The 20391-nt window shown below is 35.0% G+C and overlaps 1 pseudogene; it reads right to left on the bottom strand.

The window, feature by feature from the left end:
* Nucleotides 1-5713: 5713 nt before the first annotated feature.
* On the bottom strand, nt 5714-19430 carry LOC110733832 (annotated as a pseudogene).
* Nucleotides 19431-20391: the final 961 nt, after the last annotated feature.

The following is a 20391-nucleotide window of genomic DNA, read 5'->3' as shown; positions in this document are numbered from 1 at the left end:
TTCTTCCCCCGTGTGAAACCTTTCACTATCCTCACTTTCCTGTGAAGACAGGGACTACTCATATGGGTGCCCATCCTCACACACCAAGTCTTCCCTTGGCATTCGCCTATAAAAAGGTGGGTCTTCCGGCGCATCATGAAGCCTCAAATTAACCCCGGTATTCCTAAATCGATACCAGTCCGGCAATCCACGGATATAGTTGGAGTAAAAAGGGTATTTCGCCGAGCCATATAATACCCTTACTCCATCTGCCTCTACTTCATCAAGCTGGCGCCTCACCCTTCTCATGGCAACCGTGGCGTGGAGAGGGCATCAAGACATTGCATGCCCTACACACCCACATGATTTACAGAACCTATAAACCCCTTCATACCTCAAGTATATCCAGACTACTCGATTACCTTCCAATGGAATAAAACATCCTGGAATTAAGGGTATCGATAGATCTACAAGCATACGAACTCTCAATTCTGCTTGTAGCGGCAAGTTGTTTCCTTCATGGTCGAGTTCTTCGATATACCCCACATGATGAAGAATCTGTCTAGCCCAACCTGAAGTGAGGTAGGCTAGTGGGAGGCCATAGATCCTTACCCATACCCTTGTGAGAGTGAAGTTCATGTGGTGGGGCACAAAGTCCCTTTGGTACCTTCGAAAGTTGTTGATTCTGCCGTCAATGATAGCAGTATTGACAAGAATTAGATTTTCTTGATCATGCCCATTACTGTATTCAAATAAAAAATAAGGACCAGATCTGTGGACCCTTATTTCCCCCCTCATAATCCATCTCGAGTTAACAATATGTTGCACGAATGGCTCGGATGGAGGGTGGGGACCATTAAAGATTCCTATACCGCAAGCATTGAAGTTTAAGCTGCTATTATCCAAATCAAAGTCCGGTGGAGGGGGTATAAGAGGCCCCCTGTTAGATCCAGATTCTGCTGCTCGTTATGAGCATTTGTTGAGTTGTATTGTTGTTCATAATTTCGACAATAGGAATAGAGAAAGACGTGAGTTTACGAAGAGAAGGAGGAAATAAGATGTGACAGACTGAGAATAGAAAAGGAGAAAAGGACAGAAAATTGAACAAGGAAAGAAGAGAAAAAGACATAAGAAAGGAATGTGAGAAGTTGAGTTTAAAATATGAAATTCTAACACATTTATAGCCAAACTCAAGTTTTTGAGAATTGGAACCAATTCGAGCATGGGGAGCGAGAACTGGGGAATTTAATGCTCAAACATAAATAGCCATCTAACCTATTCACCCACTGCACCAGTAGAAGAGGGGAAGTAACTGCTTGAGTTTTATTGGGTGAGAAACCCAACAAGGTGGCTCTCAGGAAATATTGAAAGAAGGGAAAAGCTAATAAAAGGGTATTAACTTTTACTGGGGACTAGAAGGAGCTATGCATGAATCCTACCCACCTAAAGATGTAGAGGAAAGAAGAAGATCTAAAGCATTCAGATAGACAAGCCTTGAAGATATTGAAGAAACCTAACAAACCCTAGTGAACTAGGAAGAACTCACTTTATAGTGAGAGATGCTCTCAAGTCTTAGAGAGAGAAAGATGTTATAATCTTATAGGGAAAAAACCTAAAATTGAAGAGTGAAAACTAAAATTAAGGTTTCAAATATCTTGTTTTAATACTCAAATGAAATTGAGAAAAAAGGTATGTATTAAGGTTTCAAATATCTTGTTTTAATACTCAAATGAAACCGTTTACAGTATTTTCTTTCCTCTTTCTTCCTAATTTTACTTATCTCTCCTCTGCTCATTCTCTCTTCCGCCATAGTTTTTGCTCTCGTTTCCGCCATTGTTACAAGCTTGTTTCAGCTTTCTTCCATTGATTCCTAGGTTTGTTTACTCATTTTTTTCGCTTTTCTCAATTTACTATTTTTTTTTCTATGAAATTTGTCTTGCAAATGAAGCTACTAACTCCAGGTGAATTTTTTCTTCAATTTTTATTTTATTATTCTGTTTTGCACTTTTCTTTACACACATTAGAAATAATCATTGAGGATCAATTGAAATAAAGGTAATTCGTGTTTTTATTTGAATTCTAGGGTTTTATACTTTTATATGATGAATTTTACTAGGCTATATGATTGATTTTGTAATTTGTGCAAATTTTACTTATTTTTATCTTCCAAATCAAATTATAGGGTTCTATGTTGTGGATTTTACTTTGCTTTGTCTTTAGATTATGTAATTTGATTTTTGTTATCCCGCAATACGAAATTATACTTTATGGAAGTTATTGAAATTAATGTATTGAGTAGCTTTCCGAATTCTTAATGTATTGAGTAGCTTTCCGAATTCCAGATGATGTTTTCTTCCAAGGCAATCCAAAGCTACAATTTTGGACCAAATAAGTCATTATACAATAGATACAAGAGTGTTAAAAAGTGCAGGGGAGTATTGAAATTTTTTAGGCCTTACTTCTATGGAAATATTTTTGCAAAGGGAAATTATCCTACTTACAAAAGCAGAAGACAATAGAGTTGAGTACAGTAAATATTTGTTAGGTCTTGCTTCATGTCTTTTGAACTAGATATCACTGCCTTGTTACTTGAGAATTGAGAGGGATAAACTTTCAAAGGATAAATCTTGGTGGGATTTATTTTGGTGTCTTTTGTGGGGCATTTGATTGAAGAGAAATGCTGGACACTTCGAGAGAAGATCAATGAAGACCTTTGTGCTGCAAAACATGCCTGAATAATTGCTATGGATGCTGGCCTTAGCAACGCTATTCTTGAGACTAATAACATCTAACTTTTTTCTTATTTGAAGCAGGGGAAAACGAGAATTTATCATCAATTATATTCTTAAGCTTGCTTGTCTTAGTAATTATATCTCTTTCTCTCATGTACGTAGATGTGGTAATGTTGCTACTCATAAACTTGCCCAAGCTAGTAGAGAGTATGTGGAGATGAGAGTATGGGTTGAGGAGGCTCCACCTTGTGTAATGGCTGCTGTGATGCTTGATTCTGCTAGCATCCCTTAATAAATTTTACTACTGTTTTTGTCAAAAAAAAAAAAAAAAAAAAAAAAACTTTCAAAGTTCATCCTTCTTTTTTTTAACACTTATTCAATGGATTTAGGGATCTCGAGGCCCCAAGAACTTTTAGAGCAAGTAAATTGATATTGTTATTATAGTCAATAGCAACTACGATAAGTGCTTGAGTCATTTACAGATGATGATTTGGATTGGCACAATGTACTTTTGATGATGCCAGAGTTGTTGATGAAGTTTCTCTCTATCCTTCTTTTAGTGAGCATACTAGCTATTTTTTTTAATTGTGTGATTGTGTTGCAATAATTATTGTAGTAGAAATGAAAATTGAAGTGTTTAATATCGAGGCTATTAGCTCAAATGGTAGAGCAATGTACTATAGTGTACATGGTGTGGTTCAAGCCCCACATAGCCTATACATAACACTTTCGTATTGGTGTATTCCTATTGTTGGTGTAACCGTGTAACCTTGGCCATTTTTATATATAACTTAGGATCATTTAATTAATTAAGTGTTTTCGATTATGGTTACTTTTGCCTTGGTTATGGTCACTTTCACTCTTAATTACTTTTGTTCATGCTTAGGGGTACTTTTTCACTTGAGTAAGGTCACTTTTGTCTCGATTAGGGTCATTTAATTCATTTTTATCCTCGGTGAGAGTCACTTTACTTTTGTCTCGGTTAAGGTTATTTTTGCCCTGGTTAGGATCACTTTTATCCTTGCTTAGGGTCACTTTTGCCCTCGGTTAGAGTCACTTTTGTCCCAAATTAGGGTCACTTTTGCCCTCGGTTAGGGTCACTTTTTCCCTCGGTTAGAATCACTTTTGTCCCCAATTAAGGTCACTTTTTCCCTTGCTCAGGGTCACTGTTGTCCCAATTAGTGTCACTTCTGCCCTCGGTTAGAGTCATTTTTATCTCCAATTAGGGTCACTTTTGTCCTCAATTAAGTATAAGGTTACCTTTAGTTGAATTGGATGATTGTGAGGTGCCACATTCTAATGTTGAACAACTTGATTTTCAATGTCTGCATCAATAGTTTGGAACATATTATTTGAAATTTAAGCAAACAATTATGCCAAAAAAAAAAATGAAATTCAGAGATTAATTACCAATTATTTGTTTTTCCCCAAACATGATGTTGTCATCCTCAATTCGAGAAATTTCATCTTCAAAATTCTCTGTTTCATCTTCTATGATTGCGTGATTTAGGTCGAAATCTATAGGATTTTTCGAGTTTTCTAGATTTTCCATTAATGGCCCTTGAATTTGCCTTTGTGATTGTATAAAATCTTGAATTAGGTTTTCGCAATTATTTAAATTGAATGATTTCTCCATTGATGATCAAAAATTGGAGGTAAGAGGTTCCCCTATTTCTCTCTCCTCATTCGTGCTTGCACTTTCTCTCTCCTCGATCATGTTTTCTCTCTCCTCCATTGTTGTTCGATAGTTTGAGCTTCTAATAAACCAAAATTCGTCATTTTGGAAAAAAAAAATGTTTACATGTGCGGGAAACTCGGATGTACAGTAAAATTACTGTACATCCAGGGCATACAAAATTTATTGATTGTTGTTTTATGCTTTCAGAAACTTAATTTGGAGGGTTTTGAAATTTCATGAATTGCACGTTAAGATTAACAAAACCATGGTTGTCATTGATGTTTAATTCACCACAATCAATTAAAAAAACCCCTATTTTTTAGCTAACTCTTTGTCTAATATGCGTGAATTTAAAGCGATAGGTTTTCAAAGTTTGGTACCCCTCCATTGTTGTCTTTGTTGTTCATTTTTTGGTCCTTGCTTCTTTGTTCTTTTACAGTAAAATTACATATTGAATGATAATTTTTGAAAAAATTGCCCGGAAAAAAAAAATTAAAAGGAAAAAGGAGAGAGAGAGAAGTAGTGGGAACTTAAATTGCGATGAAAAAATTTGATGGGTTAGCATCACTAAAGGGAATTAAAGAAGAAAGAAAATGGAAATGAAAGAACAAAGAAGGGCAAATCAAGAGGGGGGGGGGGAGAGGAAAATTGAAGGGAATGACGTCATGCAAGGGTGTTTGGGCAAACTGGTGGTAAATTTTAAGGTTTTGAACAATTATTGGTGGTAAAATAAAAAAAAAATTTACTAGTGGTAATTACTAAAACATGAATTATAATTAGTGTTAATATTATCAAATTTTTTTTTAAAAAAAAAAAATCAATAATCTAAGTTGGGCTTAATCTTGTTAATGTAGAATATGTAAAATGAAGATGGTGGGGGAGGGTCCATGACCATACTCCACAAATGCTGATAATTTTTAATTTCTGATAAAAGATTAATCATTGACCAAAGGTTCTCTTAATCACATGAGATATCATTTGATTCGCCTAAGTATGCAGTTTTAAAATATCAATTTTTTTAAAAAAAAAATTTTCAACAGGTAATTAATTTTATCAATAGTTAAAGACGCAAAGACCGTGCAAAATACAACAAGCATTATATCATACGACGGAGGGAGTATGTGCTTTCCCTTGGAGAATGTGCTATTTTTGACAAAGCAAACTGTATAAATCATTCTACTCCGTACTATTTACTTTATTCAAACAATAACCCTAGAGGGAGCCCAGTTTATGTCCTTATAAACATATTTCGTTTATTGGGCAAAATCATAATATCGTAGGTAAAATCTTACTATCATAAGTAGCAGTTTTAGCCCTTCACCTATGAACAGTGCAAATACTACACATTTATTTACAATTTGGCCATTTGATATACACCAATTGTTTTACCAAGGTGACAAACTTGGATTTTCTCATAATCATATGTTATTAAATATTTTCAAATAATTACACACCAGAAAAGAATGGCTGTTTTTAGCTCCTCAACTGTATATTCTTACAGTTACTGATCTGATCAACAACTGCATATTACTATATTCTTACAGTTACTGATCTGATCAACAACTGCATATTACAAAATCACGTGTTTGGGCAAGATAACTATGAGACCATACAGCGAGTACATTGCATATTTACAGAGTTGTAATGGCAAAGGTTATATGATATTCCGACACAACCTCTACATTTTTGGGTCGCAAAACTCTTAACATGCAGACATTTCACTTGCTTGACGCCTTTACAGAGTTGTAATGGCAAAAGGCTATACAGCGAACATTTCAATGTGATCTCTACATTTTCGGATTTTCATCCGTCACAAGACTCTTAACGTGCAGACACTAGACTTGCTTGACGACTTTCATAGAAGGAACCTGTGTCCCAATCACCTGTTGTGGATGACAAAGTCATTAAGTTCACCACAACAGATCTCATGCTTGGCCTTAGATGAGGATCCTCTTGAGTGCACTTATATGCAAGTTGTGCCACCTGCAGCAAATAAAAAATCATCAGACAAATGCAGTTTCTAGCTGATGAAGAAAATTATTTGTGATTTCCGCCATTAATAGAGTAGAAAATTTTTACCTTAAAAACTGAGTCAAGAGGGTAGTCGTCCCCCAGCCTAGGATCCACCAGTTTCCGAATCTCATTTTGGTCATTCTGCTGTTTGAGAACAGCCTCAAACTGTAAAATTATCAAGAAACATATACATCTTTCAGTACATAGCCTTGAACTCTGTAATCTTCAGCTTTTAAATCATTTACATCTTTCAGTAAATATACATGCCGGTTATAGCATCTCCTAAATAAATTTTTTCCAGCAAGTCCTTAGCCTAGTGATTATGGTTAAGGCACTGATGGCTTGTTCTCCCAAGTCCAGTGAGTCAGCTATTAGCCTAATAGTAATGTTTCACACACAATAATCTTAGCGTCTACTAGTCTAGTTAACACATCTCCTTCGACAACCATAACTCCATAAAGTTTATCTTATCATTTATGTTACCAATCAAATAACCATTCTCCCTTCTACATGTAGTACTCTACTAAGTAACCTAGACCTGGCAAATGGGTCGTTCGAGTCGGGTATGGATCGAGTCAAATTTCAGGTCGGGTCAATTAACATTCGGCTCGGGTCAGGTCAATTCGGGTTTCGGGTTTCGGGTATGGCTCAGGTCAACTATCAGGTCGATTCCGGGTCGGGTCATTTTCAAGTAGAATATGCTCGGGTTATTTTCAGGTCGGGTTAAAATCAGATCGAGTCATGTACGGGTTGTTCCATTTGTGTATCAAGCTCAAATCAATAATTTTATATTTTGTTATTGCTATAATAAGAACTATCAATTGGTTTATGAGCTTGCCTATGGTTGAAGATGAACAATTTGAGTTATTTTGGCACCAAACATTGTTAGTTCAATTATAAGGTAATTTTAGTTCGGATCATTTTGGGTATCGGGTCTCTTCGGGTCAATTTCGGGTTCGGGTCATTTTGGGTTCGGGTCACCTTCGGGTCGGGTCAGTACCGTTGTCAAGTCAAGAACGGGTTAACTCTATTTCGCGTCGGGTCCGGATCGGGTCAATTTTGGGTTTCAAGTCATTTTCGAATCGATGTTTTTGGGTCAATTTCGGGTTATGGGTCGGGTCATCAAATCTGGGTTAGAATTGTCAGGTCTATAGTAACCCACTAACTCCATTTAACTCTACGTCTCCATATATTCTGCAAAATACTTAGCAACCGAACAAATACATGTTACTGTCCTAAACTATAGGAGCTACTTTGAATCAATAACCCAATATGCTCCCTTGATTCGACATTCCGTTCGACGACCCCGACTCAATTCTTTAACACCTTGAAAAGCTTGCTCTCCATTTCCCCATTTGAAAGAAATGTTGGTTTTTCCTATGGAAATTAGCTATTGCATAACCTGATAACCATGATCTCCATTACTCCTTTCTTTTGACTTATTTCTCGTCAAATTTTACATCCTGCTAACACTTTAATTCTCATTACCTACACAATATTGTTGATGCACATCATCACCAACATGATATTGTCGGAGCACCTCTCTCCGCATAACCAAATATGACATTTTGTTTTGTTGAAGCAATCCTCATCAATAACTCAATCTTGTTGATGAACAATATCACCAACTTACGTTCAATGGAGCACATATCTCCATCAACTCTTTTTGACATTGTCCTCCAATCGACAATGTCAACTTTTACCATAAAACCATTAGTATTAATTTGGAAACCGTCTCTGCATTGACTATGACTTCCACACTATCAAGTTGATTGATTGCTATTTATCTAACTTCCACACACGTAAAGATTACTCGGTCTTACCTCAAATAATTATATTTTTTTGCCCTCTTTTTCACAGAATTAAAATCCATTTTCAAGGGCTAAAAGGGAAGTCATCAACACATCACACCCAACCATTACTTCCATGGTTAAACACAAAAAAACACTCACAAAAAATTTCACTCAAAAAAAAAAATATTGCTCACAAACAATGAAATCAAGTTGTTGTTGCTTGTTTCTTTCACTCTTTTTTTTTTTCTTCATCTCTTTCCCTTTTCTTTTTGGATTTTCCCAAGATCTAACCTGAAACTCCACCATGTTGAAGTTATAATAGAGAGAGAGGGGAAAGCCTTATATTCAATCCAATTAAATCAAACTACAATAAACTTGTAGTTTATATTGAATAGAACTTGTATTCAATCCAATTAAATCTAACTACAATAAAAAGCCTTATATAGGCATAACAAACAAAGGTATAGCCAAGGATGCATAACCCCATATTCCCAAGTCTAACTTAATGCACAAACTAAGTAACCCACTACTTCACCTCTCCACATATTCAGCAAAATACTTAGCAACCTAACAAACACATGTTCGTATCCTAAACAACAGGAACAACTTTGAATCATTAATCCAATACCCCCCCCCCCTCCCCCCCAAAAATAAAAAAAAAGGGACACAGAAATTGACAGGTGGGGCTTGGTCAATTTATTGCATGAAAGCAGCATCAACGGAGAAATTTTAAGTAACTGAAGAAATAAAGTTACAGGCGGGGTGTGGTTTATTTGGTTCACAATAAGCGTTTCCGACAAAATTGCAGTTGTTTAACTTCAGCAATAAAGCCCACTTTAGAGGGTGTACCAAATGCTTACCATGCCGACAAGGCCCTTCGAGTCAGGACCAGAGGCATTTTGCTTCACTACAGCCGCCTTAGCTGATATGAGCTCATAGAGAACAACTCCAAATGCATAAACATCAACCTTTGGAGAGACCTCGCCATATTGGGCATACCTGTAAAAAAATAAAAAGAAAGGTTATGACTCTTTTGGGTACAATGACTGCTATTTATTTACATGAGAAAACTCTCCAAAAGATTAACAATCCTTATAAATATTGCACATTTTTCGATACACACAACAATCCAGGTACAAACTACAGGTGCAATGCATGTCCCACTCACCTTTTTCTCAGATAGATATGCGCCCTATCTTTTGCAAGTATGCATATGTTATGTGCATTTTTTATTTTTATTTTTTGCATATGAGCATTAACACTTAGTTTAAATAGAAGGAAAAGGAAGGAAAAGAAGAGAAGACAGAGGGAGGAGGACAATTTCTCTTGTTTGGGTAAAGAATTGGGGAAGGAGAGGGAGGAATCCATTTTCCCTCTCTCTTTAACAAGCATAATCCCACCGAAATTGAAGAGATTTGGATTCTAAAGGGAAACTAGAGCTCACCTTTCCCCTCCCTTTCTCTTCCCTCCACTTCCTCCTCTCCTCCTCTCTTTTCCATCCTTTTTTGCTATCCAAATGAAGTTACATGATCATGGCCTATGTTACCATGAACTTTTCATTTCACCTCAAGTACCCATGTCGGATCTCGACACTCAGACATGGGTATGAGTGGTATGACACTCTAACACTTCATTTTTAGCTCAAAATTATGGAAAATTTTCACTAGTCCAGTCGGACGCTTGGACACGTACCCATGTAGGGGACACGTACCCAAGTAGGACACGGGTACCCGAGTCCATGAAACATATATCATGGCCATAATAGACTACCATGTGAAGGTACACCCAGGTGTATAATAGACTAAATCACCACGCTGTTTGTATTGCTCGTAGCAAAGAAATCTACAGCTATATGAATGAGAACTAGGGGAGAGGCCATATAGTGATGCCTGTTGTCAAGGATAATACGCCAAAATTATGGATCACTTATAACGAGGACGATTCTGTTGGTCCATTGATTTTTCTCCATATACTTTTATCAATGCTTTAAAGTATTAGGATTTTACAATTGCAGATTGGATTGCAAAAACATGTAACAATTAGATATCTTAAATTGTGAATTATGTTGAAGTTATGGTCTCTATTATTGAGGAACTAAGGGTTTCTGGCTATGAAAATTGAGAAGCAATGAGTCAATAGAGAAAATTATGGAAAAATTAACGCCGACAGCAATCAGAAGTGCCAGCATGAAACCTATCAGAAAGATCATTTTGAAATAGACTAAGAGAAGGAGAGAAAGAGATGAAAAGAGAGAGGAACTTTGTGACAACAATTTACATACTAGAGTGGGATTAATCTGACTGTATGCAAGGTTGATTTGGCAGGCTAACAACTATAACCAAGTTGGACCTAGTACACATGCCAATTAATTTGGGAAAGATGTTCAAATTCTATCATTACAAACAGCTCCGCCCAGCTAATGTCATGGAGTTTTTTAGTAATTTCTGATTGGAAAACTACATGCTCAGAAAATGTAACAGGGAAGTTTTTTTCTTACTCTGGAGGCATATATCCAAATGTACCCACAAGACGTGTGGGAGCTGAATAATTTCCAACTTCAGTCAGCTTGGTTAATCCAAAATCTGCAACCTGCAATGTTGAAAAAATTTAGGAAAAAAAACATTGAATAGCTTACATTTCGGAAAGAAAGTAAGCAATCACACCTTTGCATGGCAGCTCTTGTCTATCAGTATATTGGCAGATTTAATGTCACGATGGATATAAACAGGGACTGTGTGCTCATGAATGTACTCAAGACCTCTCGCTGAATCGAGGGCAATTTGCACTCGGGTAGACCAGGGTAGTGGTTCTTTTCCTAAACACGTAAAAAAATTTATTATTGGCATCATGCCAAGATACATCACCAAGAAGATTTCTAATAACAGAAATTCACCAGTGCCACGCAAATGTTGGCTTAAATTGCCATTCTCTCTATAAACTCATACACCAGGAAAAGACACTCCTCAACACAATATCCAATCAAGCGAACCTGCAAGCAATAGTATAAATCGATAACGGCATCTATAAAGCCAATATGGGAATTAACCAATAAGGTAAGCAAATTTTATCCTCTAACTTAGTACTCAATAAGATAATCTCCTCTAAAAAATGTCCTAAGTAGTTGGAAGAAGACTTTCCCCCAAAAAAAGAAGAGGCAGTGATAAAACAAAAATGCAATTAGACGGCATATCTGGCAAGAACCATAGCAGGATTTTCTTTTGTTATCGATAGTCTTTCCAAATATACAATATAAAGCTTCAGCTGCCAACCAAAATCAGCAATGATGCCAAATGCATACTTAGCTTTTAAGAAAATTTGTGAGATTCCAGAAGAAGGCCTGACTAGCTAAATGCATAAGGGGATATTAATTATGGATGACAAGTTAATTTTCAGAGTAGCAGAGCTCGCGGAGAAAAAGTACACTCTCAACTCCCTCCATTCAATCTGATTACTTAACTTTCCTCTTTTTATATGATCTGTCAAAAAAATCTATGCCCTACTTTCATAGTCTCATCTCATCCTCAGAATACAGATTTACCATATCTCATCTGGCTTCAATTTGCACACTACAACCACTAAGTACTGATAATGGAGGAGGTTCAAATTCAGTTATTGAGAAGAATTTGATAGAGAAAGGATGCACTGAGGGCCTTTTTTTTTTTTTTTTTTTTTTTTCTATTACAGAGATTTGGATTGGAATCAGTTACAATTTAAAAGATGGTGGTAGCCTGAGTAAAAGTTAATATATGGCAGATTTTCCTATATAGAAAAAGTTCTTGACACTTTGTAATATGCGTCTGAAGTTAGTAAACAACTAAACATTGGCCATAAATTCTCACTATTGCTCACTTCAAAACATAGTAATGTGAGATCTTGTTATATTTGTCTCAATTTATGTTTTCCAAACATCAAATTTTCATAATTTTTTAGCATACAAAATTGGATATATTAATGGTTTAATATTGCATTAGAGACCGTGCAAATAGTGAGTGTAAAGAACTTTCAAGAACAGAGGTAGTATGTTTTTGACAATGTGATAAAGTTATTGAATGTAGCCTATTATTTAGGAAAGGTCGTAAGAGTAAACAATATGATAGCTTCAATTCAATTCACTCGCTGACTTGATGTAACCAAATCAATTTCATGTAGAGAATTTATCTCCACATATTTTACAAGTCAAGATTGGAGGTCCTCACCCTATGACACCTTCAAACGCTAAGCACTCAAGACACTTGTAACTTCTTGGTGGACTCCTTACACAGCAAATAAATCCAATTATATCATTTTAGCGCTCTTTCAGAATTTAGAAAGCCTAAAGTAGTCATAGTCCTGCCAACTAGCTACTGGACCAGGGCAAGACAAAGTATACTAAACTAAAAAATCAATTAATGTATTTGCAGACAGGCTTAAACCTCTGCTTAACAGAGGATACCACTAAAAGCCTCGTAGAAAGATAGTAAAATGAAATTTTCCCTAAATTATAACATGACTATATATAGTCTACAGCTCTACACCTTTGGAAATCACTGTTTATCAAAACGAAAGTCTTTTCTAGAGGTTAAGCACACCAAAGCTGTGTACATGTTGGACATACAAGCAAAAATCGTGCAATAAAGAGGATACATACTGGTCTACTATGGCAAAAGGCTAAAAATTTGCAAGAGCCACAGAGGCACAGCTTAATCTCAGTTAGCAAATGCATCATAATTCATAAATATAAAGAAAGTTCATGAAGCATACCAGATTCAAGTGATGAACGCGAGTCAAAACCTGTAACTCAGCAAGAAATTCTTTAGATGCTTGCATGTCCATCTTCTTGACAGCTGCTTTCTGTGAAGATTTCAGGCATGCAATTAAGAAAAAAGACATCAGGAATTATAAAAATGCAGCAAAGGAGTTTATACTATTTTTGGCCAGACTAAAAGTTACTCATCAGGGGTAATAAGAAACAGATAAATATATAACGTTTTTGTACATGCACAAGGAGTGCTGACAGTACTCCGCTATGTCCACCTCATTTTTCCCCCATGTAGAAGGAATTGACAACATTGGAATCCAAATTGGGATACTTTTATACTTAACTATTTAAGATGTACCCTATGCTACTCAGCTAAAATTTTGCAAGTATTAAGAAGTCCAATATTGAGCAATATCTCACTTAATAATTCAAAATTAACACAAGAGAAGGTTTGTTAATACTTCACATGAAAAATACGTACAGTGAAAAAGTGAATTTCATGCATGAATCTTTAATCAAGTCAAGACATTAAATATCAAGTATCAACTGATTCCAAGCCACTATCAGTATAAGTGCCATACAAACCTCTCCTCTCAGCTCTGCATAGTAAACATCCCCAAAACCACCTGAACCAATCTTGTTAGCCATGCTGAAGTTATCTGTCGCTAGCGCAAGCTCTTCATATGAAAATGTAACTGATTTGTCAACAGTCACACCCCTGTTTCCAGCATCCAATGAACTTGCAGTTTTATGTGAACTTCCCTGAACTGTCATCATAAGTGAACTGAGCATAATTTGTACCTTTAATATTATTTTCAAGATAAATGCAATTAATTTTTTACTTCCTATTAAATTAGTAACCTTAGCTATAGAACAAAGAATAAGTGAGCATATAATTAACTGTGAACTATCCGGTTTAAAAAGAGTACATAATCTGACAATAACACTATAATTACTAAAATCATCACCCATCTTCACTGTAATTTTACTTCCAATCATAGACCAACAACACATATGTTTTAATTATTCCTCTTTCCATTTCTTCTCTCCCTCTCTATCCTTCTCCTACCCCCCCCCCCCCAAATTCATGCTGAGGAATAGCTGTTGAAGGATGCAATTAATCATTTAATTGATCAAATCTTACCAGACCGTGCTAGCCATTCTCCAGAGTTGTCAAGGAATAGTGAAGCTTTCTTCTTTTTCTTTCTTCTCATATGCAAAAATAAAACAGCCAGCAAAATCACCACAGCTACGACTGCCACAGATATAACAGCAATGACTGCACCTGAAAGTCCTGCTTGCACAAAAGCAGACTATTACTTCACATAGCATTAAAACTGGATTTTATGAGCTCATTGATGTTCCATTCATAACAGCAAAAAGATCTATCCCAAATAAGTCAATGATGAAAGGGACCACAGCACCTGAGCTGCAAAAGACAAAAAGGAAACAAAAAATAAAAAGAAAGTTAATATACATAATTTTAAGATTTCTAACTAACATGGCATAAAATTTATCCAGTTCATCTTTATGATATTCATTCCACACCAAAGCTTTAAGGTTTGGAATATCTAATCTTGGATACACGTAAAGATGGCATCAGGCCACGCCAGCCCATGGCATGACACACCACTATGCGTGCTGGGCCATACCTTTGTTTGAAAAGGCACAACAAGGCACGGCACAGCACACCCCAATACGACAAAGCACACAAATCAAGCTTAGGCACACAAACAGGCATGGTGGCACGTGGGCTTGGGCCGTGCCTGGGTTTGAAATTTTTTGGCATGGCACATCATGACACATAGTGAGTAGACTCAACCGTGGAATAGGTCTAGCCATGCTCAAGGCATAGGGGCTTGGTAGTTGCTATGAGGCATGGGGGTTAAGCACAAGGCACGACCCACAGTCATCTTTAGGTACACAAAGTCTCATATATATTTAGATACAAATGTCATCTACATATTTTCTATGAATCTTTGTTGGCTGTATATTTACATCACACCTTCCAACTTACATTTTTCAAACCTCCTATCATGCATAAGTTTTCGAAATTTTAGATTTAAAGAAGTTACTCAATCTTCTCTTGATCAATTTTAATTCTTCCTTTTATGTTTGCTACAAATGCCTATCATAGATCCGGATCAGATGACACAAATCAGTCAATATTTCCAAAAAATATATATATTTTTATCATGACCCCTCCCTAAACCTCTTCACTTGGCCCTATATAAAATTATCATGTTTCATTCTTTTCCATTCTAACACAGTTTAGATTGCGGCTAAGAAGCAGGCCAATAAACCCTTTGACATCTACATGAATAAGGCCATGAAGAAGACAACCAGATCCATTACTGGAAACCTCATGTCAAATAAGGGTATATCCGTAACAAAATATGAATAGAAATATATATAGGACACATACTTCCTTTATACCGAAATAATAGCCTACATTTCAGTATTTCACTTTGGCATTCAAACCTTGTCAAGTGGTATTCTTCTTATACACTATATAATTGTAAAAGCTACAAAATGATACTCTTATAAAACTACCTTCTAAGAGATTTCTAGCAATGATATTTGGTTTAATCCATTAAAGTCATATATTGCTTATTAATATACACCCTTTGTTTCTTTTTAATTTCACTTACTTTTTCACGGAAACCAAGAAATGCATTTTAATTTAAGAGAGAAAAATAACATATAAAAGTATTATTTGTGACGGTAAAAGTGGTGAGTCTCATTTCTAAAAATCGTAGGTTGTAAGAGAGTAAATTAAAAAGAAACATTCTATAAAGGAAAGTGAGTAAATTAAAAGGAAATGGAGGAACTATATTATAAAATGAAGGTAGTATAGGATTACTTGTACTACGGTGCTACCTTAGTAGGTACAAGGAGAAAGTGGATAAAGTATGATAGAGAATGTTAAAAAGGTATAAATATTGTGGGGTAAGATAATAAGGGAGGTTTGCCAAATAGAACAAAATTGAAATGTGTAGAACAAAAAATCGGACTTAAACAAAAAGTGAGTGGAATAAAAAATAATAATTATAATAAAATAAAATATAAAAAAAAAAATTTAAAAAAAAAAAAACACACAACAACAATAGAGGTAGTACATTAATATGAATATTATAAAATTATGGTTCCAACATTAGCAATTGCTTGTATTACACATCATAATTAAAGTAAGTCAACTATTCTTTTTAAAGCTTTGGGAAAAGTCCAGAGGGCAATCTTCTATAAGAGGGAACAAAACTGAAGTTAAGGGTTTACATTGTTAATTTACATACATATCTCCACATGGTAATAGAAAAGTGGTGCGAACAATTAGTGACGACTATGCACATAGATATGTAAACTAAGGGAACACTAACACAGAAATATTCATCTAAAATCTGAAGAAAGCAAGGAAAAAAATATGACAAAACATTGTTTGACTGTCATATAAACTAAAAAACTTAACCAGAGTTATCATGATGGAATTTTCCCTATATATATGCCCAGTATTACCATCGAATAGTACCTTGGAGGCAGAGGAGGATATTGTCCAGTTTTATCTGTAATCAAATCATGGGAAAAAAAAAAAAAAAAAAAAAAAAAAAAAAAAAAAAAAAAACTTAGTGAAACAATTTCAACTTTCAAGAGCATATACAAGGAAAATAATCATAAGCATGTTCCATAAACAAAAAGCATACACTTGGTTTTTCTTACTTTATTACAAATTTACAATTTGCCCAGGTTTTATTTTCTCCAGTGAAGATTAAAAAAAAAAAAAAAAAAAAAAAAAAAAAAAAAAATCAAAGGCAGGATACGAAGCAGGTGAAATACCATAAAAGCTTTAATCCTCCTCATTATTGATATTTCTTGACGGTAAAAGTGTTAAAACTGTTAATCATCATGGAAGAGAAGAACATACAATGATATTACTTCTTAGCCTATCCCTTGGAACATAAGTTCAACCAAATTTATATAGAACAGCAATAAGATCACACTAATTTTTCCCATTTGGAGACATTGGTTTTCCAGCTGACTGAATGGGTTCATAAGTTCATTATTTGATCTTCACTTTGTCTTCTGTTATAAAGTTGCCTAGGCCAAATCTTGTTTTACGCTAGTCAGTTCTTTCTTAATTAGAAAACTCTTTTTGATATTTTAACTGCATATCAAGAGTTTACCAAAACCATGACAACTGACATCGATACCGAAGGCACATTGCTTCTTGGATTTGTCAATCAGTTCTAGCTTCTCTTTTGCCATCAGCAAATTCCTTCTCATAGAAAAAAATATTTAAAACACTAAGGAATTACAGGACTTAATATTTCTGTTAAGCCAGCTACCTCTCATCTTCCCCAAATATATATTAGTTACATCATGTTAAGCATACATTCTCTTAAAACATTGTTACAACATATTAAAGTCATGACTACTTCTCACAATTAGTTTGACATCATTAATTTCTCGAAATATCGAGATATCACGGCAGCTCCTTAAAAATAGTAGAGCCTGAGAAAGTCCATCTCATCAATACACTTCTTTTACTTATTTGAGAAAGATAGAAACCTAACAACCGTTGCCTTTGAAGCTTAAAAGACTAAGATTCATAATGCCCCAGCCTCACCCTATTGGTCGTTTCAATTACCCTAGTGATCTTTTTCCCTCTTAGAATTATTAGCTCCTGTCTTCCCTTCTCAAGCATCAAAGTTGACATTAACGAAAACTTAACTCCTGACATTAGAGGGGGTGAATGAGGTACAACCATACAAGTTAGCCAACTTATTTTAATCTTAATCATCTGAGTCTCTTACAAAACATGCACTACGTTTATTTATTTATTTATTTAAATTTGGCCTAACAGAGATTCAACGGCTGTGATCCAGAATGAATATAATCTCAGGTCTTGGTTAGCCCCACACCCAATTCTGAGATTTTGTGCATCAAGCACTCCATTTGGTTTGTCTGGAGCATTCATATTTCAGATTAATAAAATGAAAACTTAAAAAACCAACCAAAAAAATAGAGGGAAAATCAGATAGATGATCACATATTCACACCCAAGCTCTTGTTTTTTGTGAAGAAATGCACACCCTCAAAACAAAAACAACACAATCACTGTTGCTCTTGAACATTAAAATTCATTGAAAACAGCAATTCCCAAAGCAACACATAACCAGATAATTAATTACTTCTACATTTAATTGAGTAATTAAACTACCATCATAAAAGTAAATCAAATCAAATCACTGCACAAATAGTACTCTGAAGATATTTATACCTTTAGCAGGAATGAACACAATCCCAGTCCCAGCACTAAATTTCGCATTTGGGTTATACCTCTGCAGTAAACTTGGTGTCGAATTCGAAAACTGAGCAATAGAGCTCAAACTATCCTCGGGACGAAGTGGGTAAGTAAAAAATAAACCATAGTTCTTATCAACATCACTATTCCCACAGGAGCAATTAACAGGAACCTTAAGAATGGAATGTTCAGGTACATTATTTGTGGGAAAACTATTGAAGTTCTGAAATCAAATTTGCAGTAGTAAGATTTGAATAGTATTCCTGTGCAATTTTAGCATAAGTATCACCCTTTTGAACTTTATACTCAAACTGACCCAATAATTGCCCATCATTAAGGCAACTACATGAGAACAGAACGTTGATCCTGCTACCAGATCTATCCCTATCTTTGTCAGGAACACTTGGGTTGTAACTGAGTATATCATCTGTAGAAGCTCCCAGAATTTGGGCTATGAATGTGATACTTGCCCCTGTCCATACATAGTATGAAGCTAAAGCTGGACACCCTTTTTTGCATTTTGATTCTACCATGAAAGTTGATGAAGAAATCCATAAAAGAAGAAACCAAAGTGGTAATAATTTGATTTGAAGAGACAACATCTAAGACTACTAGAATAAAAAAGATACCCTAAAATTTTGAGATAGAAATTGAGAATTATTGAGTGATGAATTTGTTTCTAATTTGGCAAAGTGGGTAAAATAATGAAGGCAGGATGATCCTTTTGTTTGAATGTTGACTAGTGGACATTGTTGTTGGACCGTCAACTAACTAGAGTAATTAATTCTAGACTTAATCAAATATCATAGATGTGGAAATCGGCTAGTAGGCAAAAATTCGTAAACCCCACACCATACGGTTTGTTTGTCTGTTTGACACTAGTATATGCGTAGTAGTTCACACTCCTATCGATCAGGCAACAATCAACATGTGATACTAACAACACTCGCAGTTAAAATATTACACCTAAGGTCATACGTAATGCTATTTAAGTAATTCAACAAAAAAAATAAAAAAAAAAAGTTTTAAGTTATGATTAAAATGTCTTTAGATTATTATAAACTCATTTCACTTACTTTTCCCTTCCACTCTTATTTACTTGAGCCATCACCACCACTAAAACAATCACCACCCAGACTACTTCCATCACCAAAGACACCGACATCTACTAACACCCAAGCCATCATCACTCACACTGCCACCACTGTGTCCATGACTTAAATATTAGACGTAATTAAACTTTTCAATTGTTGATTTGGTTGTTACCACAATGGATGACAATGGGTCGGATTTTGATCAGAACTAACAAGATTCGGATACAAAAATCGTATCTTTGGAAGTAGATTTAGATTTAGATTCAAATTTAAAATTGTTGGATCTATAAAAGTCCAACCATTTCAAGTCGGATTGGGTACATACCCGTGCTGTATGAGCATCAGACAACACTAGGTATTTTGGTCATTTGCTGTGAAGTATTAAGTTTCAATAGTATTTTTATGTATCATTAGAAACATACTTTGTATATAAATTGGAGTCTTAGTGGTACATTTTGTACACCATTAGTATCATTGAAATTTACTTAGTTCAAAATACTCTATTTATACAACTAAAAAAATATATTTATGCCATCAAATTATATAATAACACCATTACACTATCTAATGAACAAAATATTTACTACTCTATCTCATACTACAAAAAAGGTTCATATGAAGTAGAATATTATTTACAAAAACTGTCATGATATGCATGGGTTTATACCGCATGGGTATGTACTATTTTCTCCATTCTTTTTTACTTGGTCTGCTTTGACTTTTACATTATTCAACACCTCTTCTTTGGCCGTCTTTAGTGAATTATATGTAAGTAAAAACACATTCATTTGAAATCTTGTTAGATTCGTCTCAATAAATACCATCATAATATATAACTTTTTATAATTTTTACTTATGGGGAATTAAAATTATTGATCATTAAAATTCTACATTGGCAAGCGTGATAAATGAAATAGGTCAAGTAAAAATGAACAGAGGAAGTATGTAGAATGTACCTTTACTTAGAGAGGGTGTTTGTTTACGGGGATAAATGGGGTGGGACAAGGATAAAAAATAGGGATAAAAGAAATGTAGTGTTTGTTTAAAGGGATGGAGATTAGAAAG

Source organism: Chenopodium quinoa, unplaced genomic scaffold (genome assembly GCF_001683475.1).
Source record: "Chenopodium quinoa cultivar QQ74 unplaced genomic scaffold, ASM168347v1, whole genome shotgun sequence".
Classification (NCBI taxonomy): Eukaryota; Viridiplantae; Streptophyta; class Magnoliopsida; order Caryophyllales; family Amaranthaceae; genus Chenopodium; species Chenopodium quinoa.
Note: the sequence above shows the minus strand (reverse complement) of the source record. Positions and strands in the feature narration are given on the sequence as shown.